Raw genomic sequence first — 13,428 nt, 5'->3', positions numbered from 1 at the left:
TGAAGGTTCTAATGAAGTCATGCTTTATCTTCTTGAACATGTATTGGAAATGGATTTAATGTATTGTAGTTGGATAAACGGATGAAAATCATGAAATTGTGGGAAGGGTGTTGTAGCCGTGAAGAAGGGACTATTTTAGGGGAGATTTAGGGACTGTTTTGTGTCACATTTGGATTGTTGTTGTTATGGACATTGTGGTGTATTGTATGCATGTTGAATATGTGAATTGAGGTGTTAAAGAAATGAAATATGTTGAAGTGTATAGGCAGTCCAAAACCGTGGACAGTTTTGATGTTAGAAGTGAATTTGTGTGTGTTGAATGTTGATTCTTGTTGCAAACGTTTAGTGAAAGTAAAGTGCATTGATTCAAGTTGAAACTGAAATGATGGTGGGCTGTTGTAAGAATGAAAATGATGTTAAAACAGTTCCAAGAATCATGAAAGTAATGTCATTAAACGTGTTGTTGTTGTTGCAAGTTAAAACTGGAAATTTGCTAAGTGAGAATGGGAATGCTATGTGTGTTGTTTAGCCGTGTGTATGAAACAGTTTTGAATGGTGTATGGACTGCCCAAGCTCCCTAAGTCATGTTTAAACAAGTTTTGATTAATATATGAAAGAACGATTAGCAATGTTAGCTTGTAACGCTAGTTGGTTTGAATGCGAACGAAACGTCGTTTAATGTTAGAAAGGAATTGTGAGCGTCAAAATACGTATTGAATTCCCTTGTAGACTAATTGTAGTTCTTCATATCTTGATATAGGATAAGTGTTTTTGGGCAGCAAGTACAAGTTAGAATACAACTAAACGCTAAAGGTATGTAAAGCCCATTCCTTCTTTCTTTTGGCATGTCCTAGACGTAAGTATGAAACGATATGAACCTTGGGGTAAATTCTATTCTCTAGTTCCATGCATGACTTATGACTCTATATTTCATTAAGTCCATTGTCATGTGCCTACAATATGAGTGACTAATGAATAATGTATGAAAGTTCCTATTCTTAAAGGATTGCGCAATTAGAGACATACTTGACTTTCAAAAGCTACACCAAATTAAAGTGATATATGTACATGAAATCTGAAACGTTTCTTGTAATTGGTTGTTATGAGATTCGAAATGAACTGAATATGAATATTATTTTGACACTTTAGAGCTGGTTAGTTGCTTATCCATTGAGTCTAAAAAGATGAATTGCTTATATGTGGTTGCTTATTATTCTGCTCGTGCTTATCGCTATATCCTTCACTGAGTCCCGGGCCAGGATACGTTTTCATGCGCATGTTTACTATATTATTCACCGAGTTCCTCATTAAAGGGCCGGGACACGTTAAGCAGCTTTGATTACGAAACGCTATAATGACATTGATATGAGAATGACACAGATGAAATATGTTCAAAGGCAAGTTTTATGAAATTCTGGTTGTTGCATTGAATCCTACATACCTTGTCTCAATATAAGTCTATTACTATGTTTCAAGCTTTACATGCTCAGTACATATTCCGTACTGACCCCCTTTTTTCGGGGGGCTGCGTTCATGCCCGTAGGTACAGACGCTCGTTTCGGAGATCCGCCAGCTTAGGATACCTATTCAGCTATTTTGGACTGCTCCCTTGTTCCGGAGCCTAGCTTGTGGTATAACTCCCTTATGTTGTATTCATATGTGTTTGTTTGGGTACGGCGGGGCCCTGTCCCGCCATATGATACGGTCATTACTCTTAGAGGTCTGTGGACATCGTTGTGGGTCTGTTTGTAGTTGTTGATGCGTTTTATGTCTATGACTTATGTTTGGGGCGTACCCATTCGTAATGGCAGCCTTGTCGGCTTGCATATATATGTATGTTTATTATTTTGTATACCGTGGCAGCCTTGTCGGCTTGCGTAGGAATATATATATATATATATATATATATATATATATATATATATATATATATATATATATATATATATATATGTTGTTGTTTAAAAAGTGCAACCCCTCAGAAGACAGGTGTCTAAGACATACAAAACTTGACAGCTTTAAAATAATGTCCTACCAGTTTTATGTACAAATGAGATCATGACATGCTAATTGCAAATGACTACAGTTAACAGATAATATGAGTGTCCAACTCGGGCACTAGTCACGGCCTACGGGGTTGGGTCGTGACAGAAGTGGTATCAGAGCGGTTCAATCCTCGGAGTGTCTATAGACCGTGTCGAGTAGAGTCTTGTTTATCGATGTGTTGTGCACCACATTTATAAACAGGAAGCTACAGGACATTTAGGATGTCATCTTTCCTTCTCATTCTAGATCGTGCGATAGAGCTGTAATATCAGGATAAATCTTTCCCTAAAAGATTGTTATGTTTACAGCGATGCCTCCAAAGAAGGCGACGGCCGCCCAGAAGGGCAAGGCGGTAGTTGGAGAGACCAGTGGGACCCGGAGGGTCACTAGAGCTTATTCCCAATATGTGCCTGAGATTAGGCTTCAGTCAGCGAGCTCCGCTACACCATCATTATCAGAGGAGCCTAGGGCAGCAGCAGCTGCGGATCAGGAGACAGAATTACCACCAGCTCCTGAGGCTCCAGCACCCGAGCCTCCAGCTCCCTCCCCAGCCAGGGGCGGAAGATAGGGCTATGCGTGACACAGTACAGTTATTGACCAGGTTGGTATCGGGACAGGCTCGCAGACGCGGGTTAGAAGGTAGTTATGCGGATAGACACGACAGTTTGAGGGTCCGTGATTTTTTGACTTGTAAACCCCCAGAGTTCTATGGGTCAAAGCCCGCAGAGGATCCACAGGAGTTTATTCGACAGATGCTGCGTACGTTGCGGGTGACTAAGGCTTCCGAAACTGAGTCGGTTGAATTGGCTTCATATCAGTTGCGTGATATAGCAGTAAATTGGTATGTGTCCTGGGAGTTGGCCAGGGGTGAGGATGCTCCACCAGCAGTATGGGACGAGTTCGTAGAGGCTTTTCTGGGTCATTTCCTACCTCCAGAGATGAGGCAAGCCAGAGTTGATAGATTTATACACCTGAAGCAGAATGGTAGAAGTGTTCAAGATTATAGCCTCGAGTTTGATTCACTGGCTAGGTACGCGCCCGCTATGGTAGCTGACATGGCAGATAGGGTACATCGTTACGTAATGGGGCTGGATAATTACTTGATTGATAGTTGTATGGCAATGGCTTCCCAGCCCGTTATAGATATCGCCCGAGTGCAGGCATATGCACAAGGGGTTGAGGATCGACAGAGAGGGCGCCGATTTGATAGCGCAGGAAAGGGGTCAGCATAAGAGGGCTAGATCAGTGGGGTACTCTTCTGGCGACTTTCGGGGCAGGCAACCCCAACAGCAGTATAGTAGATATCCTTCCCAGCCGGCACGGAGTGCACCTTCACGATTTACTGGTAGGAGGTTTGATAGCACGGGGTATTTGGGAGCCGGTCAAAGCTCCATGACTTCAGGGTTCCAGATGCACAGGAATTCAGGCCAGGTGAGACCACCTATACCCCCGTGTCCTCGATGTGACAGACGCCATCCAGGGGAATGCCGTTTCATGACTGGTGCTTGTTTCACTTGTAGCCGTCAGGGCCATACTATGAGGGAGTGTCGATTTGGAGGTGGTGCAGGTGGCCCAGCTCAGCCTACGGGGTCTATTGCGGGTTCTTCTTCTTCTTCAGTTGCTATGCGCCCTATAGGGCAAGGTATTCTGACACCAGCAGGCCGTGGAGGGGCTTCCAGTTCTGGCGGTCCTTCAAACCGCCTATATGCTTTAGCCAGCAGGCAGGATCAGGAAGCGTCGCCAAATGTGGTCACAGGTATACTATCGATTTTCTCCCAAGACGTTTATGCATTGATAGATCCAGGCTCCACATTATCATATATTTCCCCTTTTGTTGCTAGTAAAATTGGGATAAAATCTGAATCTATAGAACCATTTGAGGTGGCTACACCAGTAGGGGATTTTGTCTTAGCAAAGCTAGTATATAAAGATTGTTCGGTAGTCATATGTAATCGCTGTACCAAAGCAGATTTGATAGAGCTAGATATGACTGAGTTTGATGCTATTATGGGGATGGATTGGTTGGCTTCCTGCTATGCTAACGTTGATTGCAGAGGCAAGGTAGTTCGGTTTCAGTTCCCAGGGGAACCAATTATAGAATGGAGGGGGAATACAACATCGCCGAGGGGTAAGTTTATTTCATACCTCAAGGCAAGGAAAATGGTTAGAAAGGGCTATATTTATCATCTGGTTCGTGTGCATGATTTGAAAGCAGAAGCACTGACTCTTCAATCTGTCCCAGTAGTTAATGAATTTCCAGGTGTATTCCCAGATGAACTTCTAGGCCTTCCTCCTGAACGTGAGATAGAGTTCACTATAGATGTATTGCCAGACACTCGGCCCATATCTATTCCTCCTTACCGAATGGCACCCGCAGAATTAAAAGAATTGAAGGAGCAACTGAGAGACTTGCTAGAAAAAGGCTTTATTAGGCCCAGTACATCACCATGGGGCGCACCGGTATTATTTGTACGAAAGAAGGATGGGTCGCTGCGGATGTGCATTGATTATAGGCAGCTGAACAAACTCACCATAAAGAACAGATATCCCCTCCCCAGGATTGATGATTTATTTGACCAGTTGCAGGGTGCTAAATGTTTTTCAAAGATAGAATTACGGTCAGGTTATCACCAGGTGCGGGTAAGGGAAGCAGATATTCCGAAGACTGCATTCAGGACCCGATACGGGCATTACGAGTTTAAAGTGATGTCCTTTGGACTGACCAATGCTCCAGCAGTATTTATGGATTTGATGAACAGGGTGTTTAAGCCATTCCTTGACTTGTTCGTGATTGTATTCATTGATGATATTCTGGTCTATTCACGATCGGAGGAAGAGCATGCAGATCACTTGAGGACAGTACTCAGGATACTCCAGCACCAGAAATTATATGCTAAGTTTTCTAAATGTGAATTCTGGTTGACTTCAGTAGCATTTCTGGGGCATATTGTTGGAGCAGATGGTATTCGGGTAGACTCACAGAAAATTGAGGCCGTCAAAACTTGGCCTAGACCGACGACGCCTACTGAGGTACGTAGCTTTCTGGGGATGGCAGGGTATTACAGGAGATTTGTGGAAAAGTTTGCTTCTATTTCAGCGCCTTTAACAAGGCTAACACAGAAAGCAGCTAAATTCCAGTGGACCGATGCTTGTGAACGGAGTTTCCAATTATTGAAAGATAAGTTGACTACAGCTCCAGTCCTAACTCTTCCTGAAGGGCCAAATGGCTATGTTGTTTATTGTGATGCTTCCGGTGTTGGGTTGGGTTGCGTGTTGATGCAGCACGGCAGAGTTATAGCCTATGCCTCCCGACAACTCAGGAAACATGAAAGAAATTATCCTACACATGACCTGGAGTTGGCAGCAGTGATACATGCCTTGAAGATATGAAGACATTACCTATATGGCGTGCATGTTGATATTTATACAGATCATAAAAGTCTCCAGTATATCTTTAAGCAGAAGGAGCTGAATTTGCGGCAAAGGAGATGGCTGGAGTTGCTGAAAGATTATGATGTCGATATTCTATATCACCCAGGGAAGGCTAATGTTGTAGTAGATGCACTCAGCCGTAAATCTATGGCTAGTTTAGCAAGCGTACAACCAGGAAAGAAAGGGGTAGTCCGTGAGATTCAATAGCTAGCTAGTCTTGGAGTTCGTTTGGCTGATTCTGATAATGGTAGTGTTTTGGTGCGAGGTGTTGCTGAGCCCTCTATTGTAGAAGAGGTAAAGAAGTGTCAATATGAGGACCCTGTTCTGGTACATTATAGAGATACAGCACTTCAGAAGGAGGAGACCCCATTTAAGATGTCAGCCGATGGAGTACTACGATACAGAGACAGATTATGTGTACCTGAGGTTGCAGGGTTACGGCAGCAGGTAATGAGGGAAGCACACTGTGCTCGTTATTCTATTCACCCGGGATCGACAAAAATGTATCATGATCTTAGGTGTTTGTACTGGTGGGATGGTATGGAAAAGGACATAGCAGAATTCGTGGCTCAGTGTCCGAATTGCCAGCAGGTCAAGATAGAGCACCAGAAACCTGGAGGGCTATTGCAGGAGATGGAAATTCCAACCTGGAAATGGGAGGTAATTAATATGGATTTCGTCACAGGTTTCCCTCGCACCCCGCGGAAGTATGACTCTATCTGGGTTATTGTTGATAGATTGACAAAATCAGCCCACTTTCTTCCAGTCAGGACTACGTACTCAGCTGAGGATTATGCCCGATTGTATCTTAAGGAGATAGTGAGACTTCATGGAGTTCCCACAGCGATTATCTCGGATAGAGGGGCCCAGTTTACAGCTAACTTCTGGAGATCCGTCCAGGAGGGATTGGGGACGCAGGTGAGTCTCAGCACCGCATTTCATCCTCAGACTGACGGGCAGGCCGAGCGTACCATCCAGACGCTACAGGATATGTTACGGGCCTGTGTCATTGATTTTAGGGGCAGCTGGGATGATCACTTGCCACTTATCGAGTTTTCTTATAATAACAGTTACCACTCTAGCATTCAGATGGCACCGTACGAAGCCCTGTATGGCAGGAAATGCAGATCCCCTATAGGCTGGTTTGCTGTTGGCGAGACTAAGCTGATAGGACCAGATATGGTTCAGCAGGCTGTTGATAAGGTGAAACTTATTCAGGAAATATTACTGGCAGCTCAGAGTCGGCAGAAGGCATATGCAGATAATCGACGTCGACACTTGGAATTTCAGGTTGGCGATTGGTTGTTCTTGAAAGTGTCACCCATGAAGGGTGTTATGAGATTCGGCAAGAAAGGGAAGTTGAGCCCGAGATACATTGGACCTTACCAGGTTATCCGTAAGGTAGGCCAAGTTGCCTACGAGTTAGATCTACCAGCAGATTTAGAAGCAGTGCATTCGGTCTTCCATGTGTCAATGCTTCGGAAGTATATAGGTGATCCTTCCAGGGTGTTCCCTACAGATGATATTCAGGTAACTGAGGAGCTATCATACGAAGAACAACCTACTGCCATACTTGATCGACAAATCAGGAGGTTACGAACAAAAGATGTGGCGTCGGTTAAAGTGTTGTGGCGGAACAATAATAGGGAGGAGATGACTTGGGAGGCTGAAGAGGAGATGAAAAATAAATATCCTCACTTGTTTTCCACGTCTACAGGTAATTTAAACTCCCTTGCTTAATTGTGTTAATCGTCTGCTCAATTTATATGTTAGCGATAAGGAAAACCCTCCCCAAAACTCTTATAGAACCCAACGGGATAAAAATTAACATTCGAGGACGAATGTTCTAAAGGGGGGGAGGATGTTATATCCCATATTTTCATACATTGAGACGTATTAAAATAAACGCGACAAGTTAAAGACAAGACTATCTTAAGATACGAAGTAGAGATTTTAACTTCCGGTTTCGTTTCATGTCACAATTTACCTACAATTTCGTTTGGTATGGAAGTATTAATGGAAAAATTGGGATTAAACTAACCATAATTGGATTAATAAGTGGGATTGGAAAGACAAAAATCAGTCCACTTTTAAGCCATGTTTGGCCGTGCACTATAGTGGGATAGTCAAAGATTTATTGACCCAAGTTAGTGTGGTACACTTGTCCAAAGCATGGAGTGAATACATATACAAAAAAATCTGATTCACTCCACCTTAACAACATCATTTCAACACTTCAAGAGAGAGATATAGTGATAGAGAGGGAGAGTCTCTCGGCTAGAGCTAGCCGAGAGAGAGGGGTCAAAAACTTGCTCCAAATTTCAGTTTTCTCCACCAAATTTTACTCCTCATCTAGTGTACAAGAATGTGTATTGGTTGTTGAAAAGAAACAAGAAGGTGTAGCACCTCAATAGAGTGGAAAATTCGGCCAAAGTGAAGAGCAAGATTGTAAGGTAAGAATGCTTAGTGTTCTTGTATTGTATGATGATTTGAATGTATAGTTCATGCATGTTGTTGTTGGATTGTTGTTGTAGTTGAAGTAGAGAGTGAGCCGTGAGTGAGGTGAAGTCATGATTTATTTCATTTTGCATATGTTGTTGATGAATTGAATATGTACCAACATGGGTAAATGAACAAAGATTGTAGAAGTTTGGTTGTGATGTTGCATGTTGGATATTGGACTGTTTTTGTTGAAATGAAAATGAGCCGTGTGTTGAAGGTTCTAATGAAGTCATGCTTTATCTTCTTGAACATGTATTGTAAATGGATTGAATGTATTGTAGTTGGATAAACGGATGAAAATCATGAAATTGTGGGAAGGGTGTTGTAGCCGTGAAGAAGGGACTGTTTTAGGGGAGATTTAGGGACTGTTTTGTGTCACATTTGGATTGTTGTTGTTATGGACATTGTGGTGTATTGTATGCATGTTGAATATGTGAATTGAGGTGTTAAAGAAATGAAATATGTTGAAGTGTATAGGCAGTCCAAAACCGTGGACAGTTTTGATGTTAGAAGTGAATTTGTGTGTGTTGAATGTTGATTTCTTGTTGCAAACGTTTAGTGAAAGTAAAGTGCATTGATTCAAGTTGAAACTGAAATGATGGTGGGCTGTTGTAAGAATGAAAATGATGTTAAAACAGTTCCAAGAATCATGAAAGTAATGTCATTAAACGTGTTGTTGTTGTTGCAAGTTAAAACTGGAAAATTGCTAAGTGAGAATGGGAATGCTATGTGTGTTGTTTAGCCGTGTGTATGAAACAGTTTTGAATGGTGTATGTACTGCCCAAGCTCCCTAAGTCATGTTTAAACAATTTTTGATTAATATATGAAAGAACGATTAGCAATGTTAGCTTGTAACGCTAGTTGGTTTGAATGCGAACGAAACGTCGTTTAAATGTTAGAAAGGAATTGTGAGCGTCAAAATACGTATTGAATTCCCTTGTAGACTAATTGTAGTTCTTCATATCTTGATATAGGATAAGTGTTTTTGGGCAGCAAGTACAAGTTAGAATACAACTAAACGCTAAAGGTATGTAAAGCCCATTCCTTCTTTCTTTTGGCATGTCCTAGACGTAAGTATGAAACGATATGAACCTTGGGGTAAATTCTATTCTCTAGTTCCATGCATGACTTATGACTCTATATTTCATTAAGGCCATTGTCATGTGCCTACAATATGAGTGACTAATGAATAATGTATGAAAGTTCCTATTCTTAAAGGATTGCGCAATTAGAGACATACTTGACTTTCAAAAGCTACACCAAATTAAAGTGATATATGTACATGAAATCTGAAACGTTTCTTGTAATTGGTTGTTATGAGATTCGAAATGAACTGAATATGAATATTATTTTGACACTTTAGAGCTGGTTAGTTGCTTATCCATTGATTCTAAAAAGATGAATTGCTTATATGTGGTTGCTTATTATTCTGCTCGTGCTTATCGCTATATCCTTCACTGAGTCCCGGGCCAGGATACGTTTTCATGCACATGTTTACTATATTATTCACCGAGTTCCTCATTAAATGGCCGGGACACGTTATATATATATATATATAATGATATGATGATGATATGACGATATGATGATATGATGATATGGAGACGGTGGCCGGGAGGGAATATATATATTCCTTATTACCGAGTCCCTCATTAAAGGGCCGGGACACGTACATGTTTATGTTTTATGATGCTATGATTATAAATACCGAGCCCCTCATTAAAGGGTCGGGACACGTTATATATGTTATATACAGAATAATTATGCAGCTTTGATTACGAAACGCTATAATGACATTGATATGAGAATGACACAGATGAAATATGTTCAAAGGCAAGTTTTATGAAATTCTGGTTGTTGCATTGAATCCTACATACCTTGTCTCAATATAAGTCTATTACTATGTTTCAAGCTTTACATGCTCAGTACATATTCCGTACTGACCCCCTTTCTTCGGGGGGCTGCGTTCATGCCCGCAGGTACAGACGCTCGTTTCGGAGATCCGCCAGCTTAGGATACCTATTCAGCTATTTTGGACTGCTCCCTTGTTCCGGAGCCTAGCTTGTGGTATAACTCCCTTATGTTGTATTCATATGTGTTTGTTTGGGTACGGCGGGGCCCTGTCCCGCCATATGATACGGTCATTACTCTTAGAGGTCTGTGGACATCGGTGTGGATCTGTTTGTAGTTGTTGATGCGTTTTATGTCTATGACTTATGTTTGGGGCGTACCCATTCGTAATGGCAGCCTTGTCGGCTTGCATATATATGTATGTTTATTATTTTGTATACTGTGGCAGCCTTGTCGGCTTGCGTAGGAATATATATATATATATATATGTTGTTGTTTAAAAAGTGCAACCCCTCAGAAGACAGGTGTCTAAGACATACAAAACTTGACAGCTTTAAAATAATGTCCTACCAGTTTTATGTACAAATGAGATCATGACATGCTAATTGCAAATGACTACAGTTAACAGATAATATGAGTGTCCAACTCGGGCACTAGTCACGGCCTACGGGGTTGGGTCGTGACAGAAGTGGTATACTCTAAGGCACTCATACTTCCATATCTAAGATTCAAGAACCTGTGGGCCCTAGCCCACCGAACCTCTGGCGGCAAGTAGTGTCGGAGGAAAGCATCCATAAATTCTTGCCACACCGAAGGCGGTACATTTACTCCTCTAGAAGACATCCAAACTGTATACCAATGAACCGCAACATTCGGTAATCTATAGGAGGCCAACTCTACCGATTCGACATCCGAAGCATGCATTAACCAAAATTTTCTCAACATCCCATCGATAAATTTTTTAGGGTCCTCATCCGGTTTTGACCCAAAGAATGCCGGAGGGTTCAAGCTAATGAAATCACGGGCTCTGGCACTAACTTAGATTACCCATGTATGAAACCCTAACACAATCACGAGGCGATGAGAACTCTCGATATATAATACAAAATCTTATCTGATGGTTGGTACTCGAGTAATATAATTAATGTAGCCTAATTTGTCTGAAGCCACATTCCGTTCATTCCAATCAGTAATTAGCTAGTGCTTATAGTCGTTTCAAATTCTCCATTCGGTAGCACTTATATTCTAATGATAAGTGTCTCAAGCTTTCTCATAACATTATCTTTATCCCAACGGATATCGTCTGTTTCTTCTAATAAATTTACAATACATCAGTTGTTTCGCAAATCCGCAATCCTTGTCCTTTAAGGATCTCACCATTTGCAAGGTGAAGTCATACACATGCAGTACTCCTTTATGCCTCCCGCTTTTTCATCCTTGTTATATACCCAACGCTAACTTCTAACTTACTCAAAATCATATCAAATTCGTTTTAGTAGTGGTCTTGTCTTATCACCTTCTCGTCATACTACCCTTAGGTTCGTAGCTATATATTTCCCTTTTGTCCTACACTCATACTTAATTAATTACATCTGTCTTGAGTGCTTCCTTTAGTATTCCTTTCATTCCTCCAATCTATGTCCATCTTTTATTTTATGCACGAGGAATCTCATGCTACTCATGTATCCTTTGGAAAACACTACCTCTATGTAACCCCTTTCTCATTTTCAAAACACATCCTGTTCATTCCTATTTGTTCTTATCATACCCGTCATTTCTGGCATTCATTCTGTCTCGTTGCTCATCTTCCTTTAGGTTGGTCTTTCACAATTCTGTCGCTTATTTTACTCGTTTTCGTAGCTATACACGTCATAACGCATCGCTATACCGTAATCCCACTCGTTTTCTTCTTATCTTCTTCTTTCTATCAACTCCTTCTCTTCTTGTGCTCGCTTTCACTTTCGTTACCGCTTGATCTCTATTCTGAACTTTCCCTATAGGACTTTGTAAGTCTTTCTTATCCGTTCTACATTTGCTTTTCCGTTTCACACTAATCACATCGCATTCTTTAGTTACTTTCTTGCTAGGCTTTACTCATTTCTATGGCAATCCTTATGGTGTTCACATTACAGCTTGTTCGTAATTCATCCGATAACGTAACACTTCTTAATCTTATTCACGATTCTCAACATGTTTTAATTACACTCCGTGCACTAGGAATACTTAACCTTTCACCCTTTCTGATCGATCTTACCCTTAGTATCTCACAAGCTGTCTTACTAATACCTTCATAACTTGTCATAATTCTTCCTTCTCTGTACTTTTATCTCAATCATACTACTACTTCTTTTAACTGTAAACTCGTCGTAATCTATCCCCACTTATCGATTCACTCGATACCTCAATAAAATGTTCTGTTACGAGTTGCCACCTTTTCCTAAATCATCCCTTAGTATCGCAAGCCCTTTCAAATTATCCTAGCATTTCACCAACAACATATGGAATACATGATCCTAGACAGCCCCCAAGTTTAAGTTTTCCTTCCACAAATTCCATCTCCAATTAGTTGATTACGAACTAATAAAATATTACTATGAAGCGTTCTCCAACCACCAACAGAAGAAAACTAGAATCCGACAAGCACCACAGGACTTCTAGTGCTTGATTCACATAGTTTACCTCCATATTTGTCTTTGGGTCGTGAGCGAACCATTTAGTTCACAAACTACTTGTTGTATGCTTTGTACTCCTCCAACAGTGGGACTTAATTGCTGGACGTTTTTGCCCTTCACCCTAAGCTTTTTCTAAGGCAAAAATGTGGCTGGAAGGTATTCTCATCCATTCAAATGAATTGTGAATTCGCTGCTCATAGACGTTTCTTCAAAACAAAGCCTCCCAAATAAGAATGATGCCTCTTATGGATGACGTGGGGGTATTTCTTAACTCTTTAGTCCAACATAATGGATTTACCTTGTCGGTATCACCCTTTAAAACATATTATGAACCTATGTCTCATTCTCTTCCTTTTTCCTATTTCTGGGAAAATTTGGGCAGAGTTTCCTCTGTACTTCTTACTATCCCAAAACCTGCACGCAGGAAATACCAACAATGCCTCACAGGGCCAACATATATACGCATATATCATATCGTATCATAGCCACACAGGGCTCCCGATTTCCAGTAAAAAGTGTAAAGGTGTCGAAACTTACCTCACATATCGCACCTCGAGACGTACCTGATCCTTTAACGATCCGTCCTGTTATACCTTCCTATCTACCTTCTCTTTCATTCTTTGACTTTACATTTCAATCATATTTCAATATCGTTACCTTATCCAACATGCCCGTTACTTACCTGTGTACTTTGTAGCTTCCAATATCGTCAGTCGCTTCCTTCTGTCGATGTCGTTCTTCAGCTGAAATCAAAGGTTAGTATGAGGAATTTCATTTCCTATGGCTAGGCTCTATCGCACGATCTTAGATATGAAAGAAGGGTAACATCCTAAATGTCCTGTAGCTTCCTATTTATAGATGTGGTGCACAACACACCGATAAACAAGACTCTACTAGACACGGTCTGTAGACACTCCAAGGACGA

Source organism: Lycium barbarum, chromosome 4 (genome assembly GCF_019175385.1).
Source record: "Lycium barbarum isolate Lr01 chromosome 4, ASM1917538v2, whole genome shotgun sequence".
Taxonomy (NCBI): Eukaryota; Viridiplantae; Streptophyta; class Magnoliopsida; order Solanales; family Solanaceae; genus Lycium; species Lycium barbarum.
This window is presented reverse-complemented; position numbering follows the sequence as displayed.